This window comes from Schistocerca serialis, chromosome 9 (assembly GCF_023864345.2).
Source record: "Schistocerca serialis cubense isolate TAMUIC-IGC-003099 chromosome 9, iqSchSeri2.2, whole genome shotgun sequence".
In the NCBI taxonomy this organism is placed as follows: Eukaryota; Metazoa; Arthropoda; class Insecta; order Orthoptera; family Acrididae; genus Schistocerca; species Schistocerca serialis.
The window spans coordinates 296718513-296737573 of record NC_064646.1 but is presented as its reverse complement, the minus strand read 5'-3'; positions in this window follow the sequence as shown (position 1 = coordinate 296737573).

Here is a 19061-nt window from a genome sequence, read left to right as displayed (position 1 = left end):
TATTCCTGGACTTCAGGAAGGCATTTGATACGGTTCCGCACTTACGTTTAGTGAAAAAAATACGAGCTTACGGAATATCGGACCAGGTTTGTGATTGGATTCAGGATTTCCTAGCAGAAAGAACACAACATGTCATTCTTAACGGTTCAAAATCTTCAGATGTAGAGGTAATTTCGGGAGTACCGCAGGGAAGCGTGATAGGACCTTTATTGTTTACAACATACATAAATGACTTAGTTGACAACATCGGTAGCTCCGTGAGGCTATTTGCAGATGACACGGTTGTCTACAAGAAAGTAGCAACATCAGAAGACTCGTACGTACTCCAGGAGGACCTGCAGAGGATTAATGCATGGTGCGACAGCTGGCAGCTTTCCCTAAACGTAGATAAATGTAATATAATGCGCATACATAGGGGCAGAAATCCATTCCAGTACGATTATGCCATAGGTGGTAAATCATTGGAAGCGGTAACGACCGTAAAATACTTAGGAGTTACTATCCGGAGCGATCTGAAGTGGAATGATCACATAAAACAAATAGTGGGAAAAGCAGGCGCCAGGTTGAGATTCATAGGAAGAATTCTAAGAAAATGTGACTCATCGACGAAAGAAGTAGCTTACAAAACGCTTGTTCGTCCGATTCTTGAGTATTGCTCATCAGTATGGGACCCTTACCAGGTTGGATTAATAGAAGAGATAGACATGATCCAGCGAAAAGCAGCGCGATTCGTCATGGGGACATTTAGTCAGCGCGAGAGCGTTACGGAGATGCTGAACAAGCTCCAGTGGCGGACACTTCAAGAAAGGCGTTACGCAATACGGAGAGGTTTATTATCGAAATTACGAGAGAGCACATTCCGGGAAGAGATGGGCAACATATTACTACCGCCCACATATATCTCGCGTAATGATCACAACGAAAAGATCCGAGAAATTAGAGCAAATACGGAGACTTACAAGCAGTCGTTCTTTCCACGCACAATTCGTGAATGGAACAGGGAAGGGGGGATCAGATAGTGGTACAATAAGTACCCTCCGCCACACACCGTAAGGTGGCTCGCGGAGTATAGATGTAGATGATGTAGATGTAGATAAAATGTAGACTGGCAATGGCAAGAAAAGCATTTCTGAAGAAGAGAAATGTGCTAACGTCGAGTCTAGAATTAAGTGTCGCAAAGTCCTTTCTGTAGGTATTTGTATAGAGTGAAGCCATGTATGGAAGTGAAAAGTGGACGATAAATAGTTTAAACAAGAGGAGAATAGAAGCTTTTGAAATGTGTTACTACGGAAAAATGCTGAAGATTAGATGGACAGATCGCGTAACTAATGAGGAGGTACTGAATAAAGTTGGGGAGAAGAGAAATTTGTGGTACAACCTGAATAAAACATGGGATTGGTTGGTAGGACACATTTTGAGGCATCATGGGATCACCAATTTAGTACTGAAGGGTAGCGCTGAGGGTAAAAATCGTAGAGGGAGACCAAGAGATGAATACACTAAGCAAATTCAGAGGGATGTACGTTGCAGTAGTTATTGGGAGATGAAAAGGCCTGTGCAGGACAGAGTAGCATGGAGAGCTTCATCAAACCAGTCCCAGGACTGAAGACCACAGCAACAATCTTCTGTACCTTGTAATGGGCTTAACTTCTCATCGCCATAATTTCTACATCCAACGTCCTCTTTAATCTGCTTTGCATATTCTAAAGTTTGTCTGTGGTGACATTTTTCTCCTCCACTGTCCCATCTAGCGCCAAGTAAAGCATCAGCATGAAAGAACAAACAGTCTTGTTTGCAAACCGATACGTTTTATTTTATTTATCCTCCAATGACGTGTCTCGTCTTATAAAAGGCATAGGATGTTGCACATACAAATGTCCCAGCACTAAATCGCCGTCGCCAGAAGTTGAAAAAAAAATGTGCGGCTATATATATATATAAGTTGTTAAGTACACGAGAACCCGTGCCTAAGCCACATGACAGTCACTGTGGGTAGTTGCCCTTATCAATTTTTAAATAGGTTCTTAATTAAAAAAGGAAAACAAGTCGACAAGAGGAACTATCCGCTGAGGATTTCATGTGATTTAGGCGCGGTTTCCCGTCTACTCAATAATTTCTGTACCAGACACCGCACAACGTTTTTTTCAAATTCTGATCAAGATGGTTCCCATGAAACCTGGTTGGTGGGTACTCAGAGAGCGAACAGGATAAGGTTACGTTTGTGGATGGGGCCGTAAACTGCGATTTGCACAATCATACGCACAACTTTATTTTTCTAAAAACCACTTACTTACACATTGCTTTAGAAGATCACAATTAGATAATATGGCTGAAGGCCTAGTTAAAGAAAACTTCAGATGCTTTCTGGGATGAAGGCCCAAAACCACATCAGAAACAAGAACAGCTGAAGGCCTGGCTTAGAAATCAAAAGCAGTTAAAAATAGAAGGTAAATTTAAAAAAAACATGCAGTTGAAAACAATTAGCGGCTGAAGGCCTACACTACACGTCTGAAGGACAACTATAATTAAAACACATTAATAAACAATGTTTTTCTAACCAAGAAATTTCTTTTCAAACTTATAACAGAACAGCCGAAAGCCTAATAATGAAATATTAACTTATTGCTGAAGGCCACAAACAAATTTGAAACAACAGCTGAAGGCCTGAACAACAAGTCAGACAAACAATTTAAAATAAACCCCTTCCTTCTTTTAAAAAATTTTCCTTTAGAGGATACACATGTATGAAGGCCTTATTAAAATGGGTTCACGTAAATCCAAGGCTGAAGGCACACATAACACATCGAACAACTAACAGCTTAGGGCCTGGATGACAAAAAATTTCAGATAGAACAAATTTTAAGGAAAAAAATATTTTTTTTAATAAAAATCAATCTTCAAAATTTTAATTTAACAGGGCTGAAGGCCTGTATGTAAAATTTAAAAGAAACTGTATGTAAAATTTAAAAGAAACTTAATTAATACACGGCCAAAGGCGTCGCACAAAACTTCAAACTAAAATGAAAATCACTCTCTAAAACAAACAGAACAAGTGGTGCTCAGAAGTGTTCTAAGAGTCGGCCTGAGAAGGTAGCTCAAACATAAGGTGAGGTGAGACAGTCAGCCAAGAATTGAAGTTAAATAATCGGATGGCAACCCAAACTAGGAATGGCCCAAGGACTGACCAACAATTTAACCAATTCCCTTCCGTCCGACTAACTGCACAACGATGGAAAATATCGGCCGAGGACGAGGATACGAACAGCACTGTGTCTTCAGAAACTGGCGTCTAAAAGCAGCCAAGGGAACAATAACCACGCTAAGCAAAATATTAACCAAACAACTTAAAACGCTGTCAAACTACACGCCATGCCGGACAGCATCAACACGACAAGGGAATATACACTATTCTTAAGGCTTTCGTGGCCACTTGTTGACAAACTGCCTATTGGCTTCTGTCTCGGGTTCTTCGGCCGACGTTCATCTAATGATTTTTCTGACGTTTCGCCAGCACGAGTGGCTGGCATTGTCAAAGCTTCACCCTCCATTGCCGGTGGTGAAATATACACTGCTGGAAAACTACGCTAACGACTAGGGTAGGTAACTGCGGCGTTAACAGCCACAGGGAAAATAATACCGCAGGTGCACTTGACTGGCAAGTAACAGTCAATTTAATAATTAATCGCAATATAGGAAGATGGCTGCAAGTTTTCGCCGACTCCAACACATCATACATTGCTGCTAGCCCGAACAGCACAGGGAGCAACAACCCACAAATAAAATAAGAGATGTCACAATAGTTGAGGTTTCATAACACGTTAACTAATCACTCAACTTCAGCATCCAGGTTCGGTGGGCAACGAACTTTGTCGCTCTCGCAGTTAGCGCCTCACGATCAGACAGCGCGTGCACGCCGCCGGCAGTCCCAGCCGGGCCCCACGCTGCGGAGACATCCTCACTGCTCCGTACCAACTGACTGACCACCACGCACACCACCACCACCTGGTCACACCAGAGATAGTACGACGGTACTAGTATCGATAAGCGCTGTTGCTGCCACTCAAGGTGGCAAGCGAGCAACTTCGTTACGCCATTAAGTAAGGAAGAAACAAGACGCCACCCCATATGACAAAATGCCAAAGAACAAACGGCACGAACACGAGCCACACACGACTCATCCCTGCTAAGACATTTGTACGTAGGATATCCTTTGTGCTTCACACCATATTATGCCAGCCAGTCTTCAAATGCCTTGTATAAGGCGAAACGCATCATTGGAGAATAAATAAAATAAAAAATCGTGTTTTGCAACCAAGAGTGTTTGTTCTTTCATATTATTACCACCGGTTGGTGTACCACACAGACATCAATTGGAGAAAGTAAAGTAACAGATGCCCCGCTGACTTGCCCCTGCTTCCGATAAGGGTCCTCTATAGAGTTCATTCATCAAACATTTCCTTTGGTGTTTCTTCAACTGTACTTCATGCGTCCAGTGAATATTAAACGTTCTTCAGTTTCCACACATTTACAATTCTTCAACTTCCTTTTTCTTCAGGTTTACAATGGTCCACATACCTCTTCCATACAGAGCTGTACGCTAGATATGTTCCTTACAGAGCTTCTTCCTCAGTCTCATATGAACAACTAATACCAGAACAGCACTTTTCCTGAAGAAAGTTTCTCCACCTGTATCACTCTGTTCCTGAGCGTGGAACACTTCAGCAAAAAATCTTGTAAGCACACTGATGTCCAGTCTGCTGTTCCTCAAAGTATAGCATTTCTAGCAGGCTGCACTGCTTAGCTCGCTTCCACACTGTCTCTGTGTACCTGCACATTGTATCTCTCCTGGAGCTCCATGATTTTCTTGCGAGACCTAATCAGAAACATGGAGCGAATTTCGGTTAGTGGAAGCATGGCTTCCCAAACAGGACGCCTCTCTGGGCCGAGTTCGATATCGTGCGGATACAGATCTCCCGTTTCATCATCCTGCAACACTTACTTGGGTGAGATCGCTATTTGCTCTTGGCTTAACTCGTGTCTTCGTCTCTGTTTCACTTACGTATCCTGCACGGCGTGCTGTTTTTGATACATGTAGTATTCCGCACAGAAATATTTTAAACTGAACTAGGACACATTTTTCTTTTCTGCTAGGTTGGAAAACTTGGGCCCAGCTGGATAAAGACGTGTAATTGAGCTTCTCATAATTAGCATACAAATCAATGTCTGTCTCTTTCTCTCTCTCCGTCTCTATCTATCTATCTGTCTATCTATCTATCTATCTGTGGAGTCTGTTGTCCATGTTATTTCTCAGCTGGAATTAGGTATTTTATGGCTTTCATGTAACATTTGAGACGTTTTACAGTTGTTTATTTAAGGTTGCTTGACATGCAACCAAAGATTTTGAATATTAGAACGCCTTTATAAAATGTTACAACATTCGTCTCTTCATTGCATTAAAAGTTCCCTTTGTGTGAGTTTGAAACCATGTCTTTCTTTTTATTCATGATTAGTATTGGTATTTATCCGACTCGTTGCCCCATTTAATGACTCTATTCCTACAAATAAGGTACGAGCTTTGTACCACCACGCACTATGCTGTATTTTCAGTGCTCTCTTCAGTTCACGATAAGTACTGCTGTTGCAGTGTGTCATTGAATGCAATTCCGCCGGCAGCCACAAGTCAGATCAGGCCTCTACATAATTTCATTGATCAATGTTAGGATTTCAATATTCATTTTCTTGAATACTTATATTCAGATCGTCCAAACTACAAAGACATTTGCACTGAACATCTCTCCGCCTGTAAGATGGGGTCCGTTACTCGAAGCATTCACCACTCATGCAGAAAGTCATGCTGGAACTAAATTCTATGACAAACAAATTTATGAAACCTATGTTGCACTAGCGAAAGTCTAATCATTTTCCGCAAAATCTGTTCAAGGTTGTATATGAAAAAGGACCATGATTCAGCTAAAGAAGTCTTTCAAAATTTTTCTTGTGCATTTAGATAAAGTTACAAGACAACATAGCCTGCGGCTTCGACCATCCTGTGGAATCTTGCTTCATAGACAGAACTCTTTCACGTGTTCCACTGGTGTTCGCTAGCTGTTTTTGCGGTAAGCAAATTGTTTATTCTTATTTCTACTGCTCTTCGTCAGATTCGTCTTTCCTTCGCTTATCCTTGAGCCTTTTTTTGCTGTGTATTCCTGACAACTAGTCTTCTACGTGTCTCTACGATAAAAGTAGAAGGACTAAGTCGTCTCCGAATCTTAGCATTTCCGTCTATTCCACTTTCATTTCCATTGCTTGTCCGATATTTTCTTTCTGTTCCTACAATGCTTCTTGAGCGTGTTCTTATTAATGAGAAAAAGAAACAGAAAAAATCTGGAACTGACTTTTTTGAAAATACCTGTGAAGCAAGTACTAAGAACTACGTGATGTGTCTGTGACTTTTTATCATTGAAATAGTTCACATTAATACTAGTTACTGGAGAACCTATAGTGAATATTCAAACAAAATAAAACGCTTTTGAGCCATATAAAGAAAAGAAAATAATGGCAGACAGTTTTTCCTCATAAAAACCACTTTTGAAGAAAAGTACAGCTGAGGAAAGGAACGTGGCTGACACGTGTTGGAAGGCTGGGCACTTCACCCAGAAGCGCTCTCTCAACCTGCTCGTGTCACAGCTGGCGCTGCGTAGGTGGACCAGAAACAGCTGCCGTGCGTCATTAACATGACAAATGAATTAATTATGGCAGCCATTTGCATAGAAATCCAGTGACAGAAAGAAAAGCTGCTCGTACAGCGTACGCATGTTGTTTTAAACATGGGCGAGTCCCTTTCACCTGCCCGTTACACCCATACTGAAGGTGCTAAGAAACATAACTCCAAAACGCGTCTGCGGTCTAGTAGATTCATTTGCCATCAGATTAACAGAAACGCTATTTGTTAGTTTGACTCACGTCCAAGAGATTAAGAGTGATTATCAGTAAATCGAATGAGCAGTCTCCCCTGCAAATATGAATGAGTAACTTGACGAAACCCTGAAGAGATGTAGTGTCCAAATTGAAAAGTTGTTGCATCATGAGAAGTGTCAGTTTTGTAAGCGATACTGGCCACACTGAGCACTTTTCACAGGGTGAAAAGTATTTAAACCGACTAATTCTGAGAGGTTGTAGGGGACATCAAAACAAATATTTTTCCCTAATGTCATTTTTTCCTATGAGGATTATTTAAACCGGTGGAGGCCGTATTACGCTCTTCAGTTGTAGGCAACTGCTGTCCATCAGTGTAGTAGTGCATTCTCTGTTTACTAATGGAGCGATACACCTGGAGTGAGTTCACTGATATGGTTGGTGCGTACTACGTAGCGCACCACAACGGACGATCTGCACAGCGGGTTTAACAACAACAATATCCTGTTCGCCGTATCCCGCATCATACGACCTTTGCTGCTGTGTACCAACGTCTGCGGGAGACCGGGTTATTTAGCAGATTACCTGGACAGGGGCGCCGTCGCACGGTAAGAACGCTGCAATTTGAGGAAGCTGTCTTGCAGCATGTGGAGCGGGATCCTTCAATCAGCACTCGTGCAATTCCACGTCACATGGGGACGAATCAGACGAATGTAAGAACAGTCCTTCGAGAGCAGTTGTTACGTCCATTTCACTTACAGCGTGCCCACAACATGGGACCAGTTGATTATCCACCCAGAGCACAGTTTTCACAATGGTACCTGGAACAGTGTGAAATGCATCCTACATTTCCATCCCCTGTGTTGTTTACCGATGAAGCAACGTTCGGGCGTGATGGAGTCTTCAACATGCACAATTCACATGTTTGGAGTGAGGATAACTCACATGCCACATTTACTAGCGCTCATCAAGTGCGGTTCTTCGTTAATGTGTGGGTCGATGTTGTTGGGGACTGTTTAATTGGGCCGTATCTGCTACCTAGGCCATTAAATGGCAGGCACTATTACAATTTTCTCGCCAGAGCATTGCCAGAATTGCTGGAAGACGTCCCGCTTCCTACAAGACAACGCATGTGGTTACAACATGACGGGGCGCCGGCGCATTTCAGTCGTCGTGTGCGGCGATTCCTGGACCGACGGTTCCTAGAACCGTGGATTGGCAGAGGTGGTCCTGTACCATGGCCTGCTCAATCCCCAGATATGTCCCCTCTGGACTTTTTTGTGTGGGGAGAGATGCGCAACCTTGTTTACGTAACTCCTGTTGCATCAGAAGAGGATCTGGTTGCTCGGATAGTAGCAGCAGCAGGAACAATTCAGGATACGCCTGGGGTTTTTGCCCGTGTCAGACAGAACATGATCCGACGGTGTAACCTTTGTTTACGTGTCAATGGAGGCATTTTTAAAAATCTACTGTAATTTAAATTGGGTTGTTTTAATGTGTTGTCTCTTGGTCATAAAAAAATGGAAAAGTGTTTGTTGGTTTAATTAATTTGTCGGCAGAGAAATCTTCCTCTTCCGGTTTAAATACTCCTCATAGGAAAAAATGACATTAGGAAAAAATATTTGTTTTGATGTCCTCTACAACCTCCCCGAGTTTGTCGGTTTAAATACTTTTCACCCTGTATAAAGGAGACTCTCCGAATTCTTAAGAATAAGTTGTTGTAATCAGTCCGCGTTAGCGAAAGAGAGAGAGAGAGAGAGAGAGAGAGAGGAGAAAGAGACTGTATTGTACAGCGTGGTCGGAAGCAGAATTGTTTACTAGTTCTGAGGCCTAATTTTAGAAAGCCGTTGCTGTAATTTGGAATTTATTAAAAGAAGGTAATATCCACCGGCGTGCGCAAGCTTTGCAGAAGGTGTATGTCACGCTTGGGGAGCATTTTCAGTTTTCGTTTGTAACTTTTCGTAACTTGCGTTGTTTGACTATTAAGATACTGTTCTTTCATTATCTCGTAAATGCACGTACACTGCGAAGAAATATACCTCTTCTCATTTTCTAATGCTGAACGTAAATCTTGTTTAAAGAACTAATTTTCAATTTTCATGAAAATTATGCCACAAAGATTAAGTTTCCAAATTTCAACTACTTTAATAACCAATGACGTAGATATGTTCATATTTGGTTTCTGATGATTACACAAGTCAACAGCCATTTTGCATCTGTGATGTGATACATCAAATAGTATGTATTTTGGTGTATAGAATCCGAACATGTCTTTCAAAATGTTGTAGCACGCACTATTTTTGAGATTTAAAAACTTTTTTATTTTTCGTATTCAGTATTTCGTTTTTTGCTGTTCTTCTGTTTTGATGTTGAATTGTTTGTTTTTGATTCGCAGACGAGAGCTAGAAGATTTGCAGATCGTCAGTAAATGGCTGGTGTGGTAATCCAGTGGCGTGAAAGAGATCCTCAGTGAGTGCTTCCTGTGAAACACAGCGCAAACTTTTTGTGTTTAAAACTTGCACTAAGAGAAATGGCAACTAGTAAATCTCGTTGCTGTCTAAACCACCCCGACAACTTTTGTTATGTGTGTGGAAAATTCACTCCAAAAGCCCAAAAAAAACCAATCACTGATTTGGTTAAGAAGGCATATAAATTGGATTTTGATTGTCCTGTTGGTTATCAACATAAAAATCCTGTACTACAATCTTAGCCGAGTGGTTGAAAGGAAAACGGCGAGCCACGCCATTCGCTGTTCCGATGGTGTGGTGAGAGCCTAAAGACCATTATTCAGACTGTTGCTCCTACCTTACAAATATTTCGGGACATTGAAGCAAAAGTAGACATAAAATAAAGTATCCAAATGTATCTTCAGCGCAGTTGACTGTGCCCCATGACAAGGGGTTGCCTGTTCCTGTCTGTAACTTGAAATCCACAAAACCAGGCGCCATGTCCACTGAATCAGAAAGTATTGAACATATGGAAGAGTACTGCCCTCAATAGCGTGACACTAGGTCTCAGCTCTCAAATCAAAAGAAACTGAACCATTTGGTTCGCGATCTAAAACTTTCGAAACAGCAAGCTGAACTCTAGGGGTCGAGACTGAAAAACGGAACCTTCTAGCTCCAGGGACAAAAATTTCCTGTTTCAGATCAACAGGTGCTTCCTTCGCTCAATATTTCGATATTCAGAATTCAATGTGAGTATGTAGCGATGTCAATGGTCTGATGATGCAGCTAGGTGTACAACATAATCCACAGGAGTGGCGACTATTTATTGACTTGAGTAAAACCAGCTTGAAAGCAGTACTACTGCAAAATAGCAATGCATTGCCGTTGGTACCTTTGGCTTACGCAGTAGACATGAAAGAAACTTACTTTGCTGCTGGAGGCAATCAAATATAAGAATCATGAATGTCAGGTTCGCTGTGATTTAAAAGTTCTTGCACTCCTTACAGGTTTACAGGCTGTATTTACGAAATACTGCTGCTTTTTGTGCCTTTGGGACAGCCGTGACACCAAGAACCACTATACAGTCAAGGAATGGCCTATAAGGAAGTCATATGTTTCTGGAAACGTAAATGTGAACAATACGCCATTGGTTGAGCCCGATAAAACCATTTTGCCTCTCCTTCATATCAAGTTGGGCCTTATAGAGAACTCTGTAAAAGCTCTGGATAAAGAAGGCCAGGCCTTCAATTGAAAAAAAGGTTTCCCAAATTAAAGGAGCAAATCTTATTTGTTGACAACAAATAAGAAAATTGTTGATACCAAACTCATGGAAATCGAATTAGCTGCTTGGTCTTCTTGTAAAGCAATTGTGAAGGACTTTTTGGGTAACAGAAAAGACAAAAACTATGTTACCATTGTGAATGATCTGTTGGGCAACTATGAGAACATTGGGTGTAAAATTTCGCTTAAAATTCAGTTTTTATATTCTCACCTTGATTTCTTCTGGGAAAATTTGGGAACCTTAAGCGATAAGCATGGTGAACGCTTTCACCAAGACATTCTTATCATGGAACACCGTTACCAAGGCCATTGGAACCCTTCGATGATGGGTGACTACTGCTGTGGTCTTGTTAGGGAGAGTGATGAAACGGCAAAAAAAAGAAGAGCTCCGTCGTCGCGTTTTTCAAAAAGCAAAGACGATTAAAGGTGAAAATATCTTCTGAACTAATTTTGACCTTTCATTGGCAAGACAGTATTGATTTCAAACGTTCTAAATGTGCATTTTTGTTTGACTTAATAGTGTCAATTTTCGCTATCACCATTTTTTATTCTGCTGTGTATCTATGAAATGTGATGTCATAGAGAGAAACAGATTTTACCAGTGTATTCAGCACCCCAAAATTAGGTAAATCCACCCATTTACGAACCAGATGCAGAAAAAAAGTTTAAATTTGTTAAGTAGTCTTACTACAAACATGAAATTCAATTAGTTTTAAAATTATTCGACATTGAGCCTCCGCATCCCACTAGCTAATGATAAGTTCTAAGAGAAAAGTATTTTCGATTCGCATTGCAATTCACGAGATCCAACTGTTAATTTATGTTAAGCTGGCACTACATCTTACAATTTACATGGCAATATTAGTTTAATAATGCAGAGCAACGTAATTTGATTCGGGTAAATAGTTGCAATATGTAGCAGTTTATCCGTTGTCTTACACGTAAGACAAGCTGATCATTGTTTATGCAACTAGGCAACAGAGATTGCCTTTTCAAATCACAATGACTTTCAGATGTTTAGTTCTGTGGCTGCGCAATTGTTTTTCGTTGGAAAATTAATCGTTGAGATTACGTCTAAGGTTCACACACCAGTACTGTTATCATATATTGCAGATCGGATGCTTATCGGTCATAAGGAATGAGTACAGTGTACGTAATTATGCACGTAGGCTCCTCTAGCACAGAAACCGTATATGTAATATAACTAACGATTACATACAGGTACTACTGAACATAAAGTTTTGTTACGTACACGGTCAGGTTAAAGTAAAAAGGTTTCATTGAGACACAGAAGTAGAAACACTCTTTTGAAAAGTTAAACTTAGACATACACACAAGTAGGAACTTAGAAAGTAGAAAACTTAAACTGAATATTAGTCTCAGCACAACTCTTACACACTTATAAACCTATAAAGTTTCACGTGAGTAGAAGCATAGAAAGAAGATTCATTGCGTGCAGCACTTTCTGAGATACAGATGTAATCTTTTTGATGGTAAATAAAGGGAAGCTCCTGGTTAAGCAACGGGAGAAAAAGTATTTTATCTACTGATAAACATACTGAAGCGGTTAAAAATCGATTGGAATTAAGCTTAGCTTTCTGAACATAAAAAAGTAAACTGTTTTCTTATTTTAATCACCCAAACATTTTTGACGCCTATGCGCTACGTAGTGAACAAAATAAGGGAACAACATCTTTTTTTCCTTTTTAAAATGCTAATTTTCTAAAAAGTACCCTACGCCGTGAGTATATATGTATTCACGAAAAACATATTTTCAGTTAAATATAGTTTCGAACAATACTTAAGGCATGTAATAATACTCTAGTCTATAATTATAGTGCAGTTTTATTTAATACATGTCTTTATTGTGTCGGCATATAGTTTAGGCATAAAAATAGTGCTCTGACCAGTAATGAAAGTAGCATAATTTTTACAATCCAGTAAGTAGATACCGACAGATGACGTAAGTTTAGAAATACGTCTGGATTATCAAATAAATGAAAACTTTTCTTGTTTTGAAGAAGGCATATTTTGTGAGAGCAACAGTTATTTCGTAAACACTGATAGATGTAAGTACTGAGGCTTTTATAAATATTATTGTAAAAGGGAACGTTATGTGATCAAACAGAGCGTTTTCTGTTCACTATTTGATCAAAAGTATTGGGAAACCTATTAGCGCACATTAATATAGTGACTGTCCACCCTTCGACTCGATGACGGCTTGAACTTCCAGCGAGCCGTCTAAATGTCCTTGGATGAATGGCAGCCCATTCTTCCTCAAAAGGCGAAAGCAAAGAAGATAGTGATCTAGAACGATGGGGTATGGAGCGAAGTCGACATTCTAACTCATTCAAAGGTTTTCTACTCTGCTTTATGGCAGGGTGCATCGTCATTCACATACAATCATCGTTTAATCCTCTACTGAACGTAATACACTGTAAAATGTGCTCGTATGACTCCGCATTTATCATTTAGTGGTCAAAAAATGGGCTGTTGGTAGCTCTTGCAAATGATTACGAGGATGAATATGACAACAGAGTATAAAGTGCTGGAAACAGAGTTGCTTATCACAGCAGGAGCATTTCATTGATGTCTGGTTATTCCTTCGCGTACCCACTTCATAACCAAATTACCAACAGTCGACTTGGACAGCTTTGGAAGGGCTGAAATGTCCGTCACAAGTCTCTTACTCAGGCGACAACCAGTGAACAGTACCTGTTCGAAGTCACTGAGCTCTCTCGACTGACCCATTCTGCTGTTACTGTTTCTCTACTGACAACACAGTACTCCCCACCTCCCTTTACACTGGCAGTCCATCTCTCGTGACATATAGTGGTCATTTCTGCAGTACATAGGAGTGTACAAACATGCAAATAATGTATCGTTTTTAACTAAATAGTTGTCTACGAGTACACTTCACGTTATGTGTCGGATTTACACTGATCAGCCAGTATATTATGGCCACCTATTAAATAGCCAGCATGTCCGTTTTTGGCAGGGATAACAGCGGCGAGTATGGAAGCGATGAGGCGTTGGTAGGTCGTTGGAGGAGGCTGACATCTCATCTGCACACACAAAGCACCTTATTGCCGTAAATTCTGGGGAGGGGAGGCGATGAGCTCTGATGCCACTTTCAATCACATGCCAGATGTGTTCGATAGGGTTCAGATCTGAGGAGTTGGGGACCAGCACATCAATTGGAGCTTGCCACAGTGTTCCTCGAACCACTGCACCACACCACTGGTCTTGCGACATTGTGGATTACCTTGTTGAAAAATGTCACTGTCGTTGGGAAACATGATGCTCTCGAAGGTGCGTACGTGCTCTACAACCAGTATACGACACTCCCTGGGCGTCACGGTGCCTTGCACGAGCCCCACTGGGTCCATGAATGCCCACGTGGATGTTCTCCAGAGCATAATGGAGCCGCCATCGCATTGTGTCCATCCCACAGTGGAGGTGTAAATGAACTGTTCGCCTGGAAGACGACAGATTCGCGCCCTCCCATTGGCATGATAAAGAATGTACATTACATAATGCAACGCTCTGACACTGCGCCCAACATCCAGCGTCGATGGTCACGTTCCCTTTTCAGTCATGGTTGCCGATGTCATGGTGTTAACATTGGCACATGCATATGTCGTCGGCTGCGGAGGCCCGTCCTTAGGAGTGTTCGCTGCATTGTGTGCTAACACACACCTGTATTCTACCGAGCATTAAAATCTGATGTTAGTTCCGCCACAGTTCGCGAATTGTCCTGTTTTACCAGTCTGTCCAGCCTACGACGTCCGACATCTGTAATGAGGGGTGGACGCCCAACGTCAAGATGTCTGGATGTGGTTCCACTTTGGTTTCGCCACGTGTTGAAGACACTCTCCATAGCAGTTCTCGAACACCCGACAAGTGACAGTGCTGTCACCTGGACGGGCTTACATCGATAGTAGGTTGGTGTTCATAATGTTTCGGCTGATCAGTGTATCTTGCGATGTATTGGGTTAGTGGAGTCGGTCCTCCAGGCAATGCAGTTTTTCATTTCTGCTCTGTCCCCTTGGAGTGTCCGCTTTCGTCTGTGGTCTCGTGTTGTCGATCTTCTCCTCGTCCGTGCTGTACTCATAGGTTCTAGATTTTGGCGCGGCTGTGCATGCACACATAACTGCACTCAGTTACTAGAAATACACTGATGTGCCCAATCCAGGTAACTCGAATTCATCGTAATCGGACAAATCCAAAAACGCATACACCAGTTGTCAAATTCTAATACCTCGCGGTTTGCGGACCTTGGCCTATCAAACCAAAGACATTCATGATGGTTTCGAGGGCACACCGTATAATGTCTGTTTGGAAATCTGTTCGCTTCAGAAAAATACTTATTTACTATGTGAGAGCCCGCCCGGTTAGCCGTGCGGTCTAACGCACAACTTTCTGGATTGGGAAGGAGCACCTGTTCCCCCTGCACGAATCCGCCCTGAGGACTTGTGTCGAGGTCCAGTGAGCGAGCCTGTCTGTGGATGGTTTTTAGGCGGTTTTCCATCTGCCTAGACGAATGCGAGCTAGTTCCCCTTATTCCGCCTCAGCTACACTATGTTGGCAATTACTGCGCAAACAAGTTCTCCACGTACGCGTACAGCAAGCACCATTACTCTACCACGCAAACACAGTTGTTACACTCGTCTGGTGTGAGACGTTCCCTAGGAGGGGAGGGGGGGGGGGGGGACGGTGTTCACCGGGGGCCGAACCGCACAATAATCCTGAAAGAGTGGTTCGGTGTTGGGTGGCGCGGAGGGGTGAAGTGGACGGCGGTAGTAGTCGTGAGGTTGTGGACCACTGTGGCTGCGGTGGGGACGGAGCCTCTCCGTCGTTTCTAGGCCCCCGGTTAACACACAATACAATACTATGTGAGAAATCAGAAGCTGAAAACTATGGTTAATACCCTCGACGAATGGGAGCATAAGTGAATACACTTTTACAAATAATGAGAAAAACTTTAGGGAGCGATGTGGAGCATACACAACTTTTATATGTTGACATCGTTGCAGCGACAATGTTGTCGCAGATCGACTGCAACAACATATTGTTTTATACAGAAAAACAGGTACTGAATTACTCCTGCAGTGGAGGGCCTGATCGCATTTAGCAGCTTTCTCAAAAATTTCCATTACTGTTACACCTCATCACGTTGCTGGAGCCAGTGATAATGTGGCGACGACGATGCGTTACGCTGATATTTGGCGAGTCTACTATCGGAATTTTTGAGAACATTATCCTTGGAGAACAGCGGTTTTTAATTACCTAAAAATGAACATAAACACCCACAACAGCAAGAAACTTCTTTTTTTATCAGGTTACCGGTTTCAATCTGTTTTAGACCATCTTCAGACCTCACACCATGCTGGCAGACGGTGGCAGCGAATAGAGCAGAAGTTCGTGGAGTCGTAGCGCATACTCCGTTCACTGCCACCGGCTACCAGCATGGTGTAATGTTTGAAGTTGGTCTAAAACAGGCCGAAACCGGAAACTTCATAAAAAAAAAAGAGATTTCTTGCGGTTGTGGCTGTTCATGTTCATTTTTGTGCTATCGAAACAATGTCTGGAAATCCGTTATACATCTGTCGCAGGTAATTATAGAACTACTGTACTGTCGCAGCTGTCGTCGGGTGGCTGATGCCGTGCAGGCTGAAGGTCCAGTGTGTCTACAATTTGAAATACACGAGACTGGCGTATTTACGGGGTAGATATATTCGTCTATACGGTGTACTACTCAGTGGCACCGGAGAAACAGCTTCGGTTCAGCGACTGATACGCCACAGTTCAATGCTTATTAACATCAAAGCTTACTCCCCGAAGCGTTCAAACTTAATATCGTGCTGTAACGTTGTTGCTTTAATTTGCTATGAAAGCGGTGCTGATAGACAATAACAGCGGGTTAAAAGCTGTGAGCTGTCTGGGGAAGTTAACCTTGCATTACTGAGCAACTGTTTCACCAGGTATCCAGTCTAGCTTACCAAATTCCCTACCAGACTAACATTAATTATAATTTTTTAATCGTCATACGACAACCGGTGATATATATATATATATATATATATATATATATATATATATATTCCTAGAAATTGAAAAAACAACACATTGACACCGGTGTGTCAGACCCACCATACTTGCTCTGGACACTGCGAGAGGGCTGTACAAGCAATGATCACACCCACGGCACAGCGGACACACCAGGAACCGCGGTGTTGGCCGTCGAATGGCGCTAGCTGCGCAGCATTTGTGCACCGCCGCCGTCAGTGTCAGCCAGTTTGCCGTGGCATACGGAGCTCCATCGCAGTCTTTAACACTGGTAGCATGCCGCGACAGCGTGGACGTGAACCATATGTGCAGTTGACGGACTTTGAGCGAGGGCGTATAGTGGGCATGCGGGAGGCCGGGTGGACGTACCGCCGAATTGCTCAACACGTGGGGCATGAGGTCTCCACAGTACATCGATGTTGTCGCCAGTGGTCGGCGGAAGGTGCACGTGCCCGTCGACCTGGGACCGGACCGCAGCGACGCACGGATGCACGCCAAGACCGTAGGATCCTACGCAGTGCCGTAGGGGACCGCACCGCCACTTCCCAGCAAATTAGGGACACTGTTGCTCCTGGGGTATCGGCGAGGACCATTCGCAACCGTCTCCATGAAGCTGGGCTATGGTCCCGCACACCGTTAGGCCGTCTTCCGCTCACGCCCCAACATCGTGCAGCCCGCCTCCAGTGGTGTCGCGACAGGCGTGAATGGAGGGACGAATGGAGAAGTGTCGTCTTCAGCGATGAGAGTCGCTTCTGCCTTGGTGCCAATGATGGTCGTATGCGTGTTTAGCGCCGTGCAGGTGAGCGCCACAATCAGGACTGCATACGACCGAGGCACACAGGGCCAACACCCGGCATCATGGTGTGGGGAGCGATCTCCTACACTGGCCGTACACCACTGGTGATCGTCGAGGGGACACTGAATAGTGCACGGTACATCCAAACCGTCATCGAACCCATCGTTCTATCATTCCTAGACCGGCAAGGGAACTTGCTGTTCCAACAGGACAATGCACGTCCGCATGTATCCTGTGCCACCCAACGTGCTCTAGAAGGTGTAAGTCAACTACCCTGGCCAGCAAGATCTCCGGATCTGTCCCCCATTGAGCATGTTTGGGACTGGATGAAGCGTCGTCTCACGCGGTCTGCACGTCCAGCACGAACTCTGGTCCAACTGAGGCGCCAGGTGGAAATGGCATGGCAAGCCGTTCCACAGGACTACATCCAGCATCTCTACGATCGTCTCCATGGGAGAATAGCAGCCTGCATTGCTGCGAAAGGTGGAGATACACTGTACTAGTGCCGACATTGTGCATGCTCTGTTGCCTGTGTCTATGTGCCTGTGGTTGTGTCAGTGTGATCATGTGATGTATCTGACCCCAGGAATGTGTCAATAAAGTTTCCCCTTCCTGGGACAATGAATTCACGGTGTTCTTATTTCAATTTCCATGAGTATATATATATATATATATATATATATATATATATATATATATATATACATATATAAAGAGAATTTAAATAAAAAGAAATGAATCAGTTTATATTTGGAAATTTATTTTAACATTGATCATTGAAATTTCAGCATATTAAACTTGATTCATACTAAACTTGTGCCTTATTTAGGATTGTGAAAATGTGAGTTTGTAATCTTACAGAACACATCAAATATGGAGCCATGATTGGAAGACTGCATACAACACTGCATTCATAAAATAACAAACGAAGAACGTTGAAACATATGCAAGAGGAAATTAACCACTACCAACCGATTCAATTTTCACCCAAAGAAGTTACGTTCGTAGCGCAATCCTGTCCGTCATGTAATTACCACACACTAGTATACTAAATTCATACTAACTCTCTGTGAAATCTTCCCGAAAAGAATAGCTGAGGGCTACTTTGATGATTACACCACGTGCTTCACGTGGTCAACTTGGTTTACACAAACGGTGTAACTCCACAATAATTTTGATAATCAAAATATATTAATCGAAAAGCAATTTACAAAAGAAAAACCATGAACTGGTTACTAACGTCTTACCATTAACCTGATGGGTCAAACAATTGTATAAGCACGTGGTACTGGTCTCGCAAAGTACACCCCACGTGGGTTGAACATAAAGAAAAGTTGCTATATTGGAAAATATTGTCAAGACGAGATGTTATAATCTAACGCACATTCGCATTTAAGATTGATGATCTTAGTTAGAGTTACTGATCAACACGTGGTTCCACTTTACTCACAAAGTAGTGACAAAGCAACTACCGGAATATATTCTGAACTTCACACTCGAATTACACTGTGTTGCAATTTAAGATAACATTAGATATTTTAGAGCTAAACCTG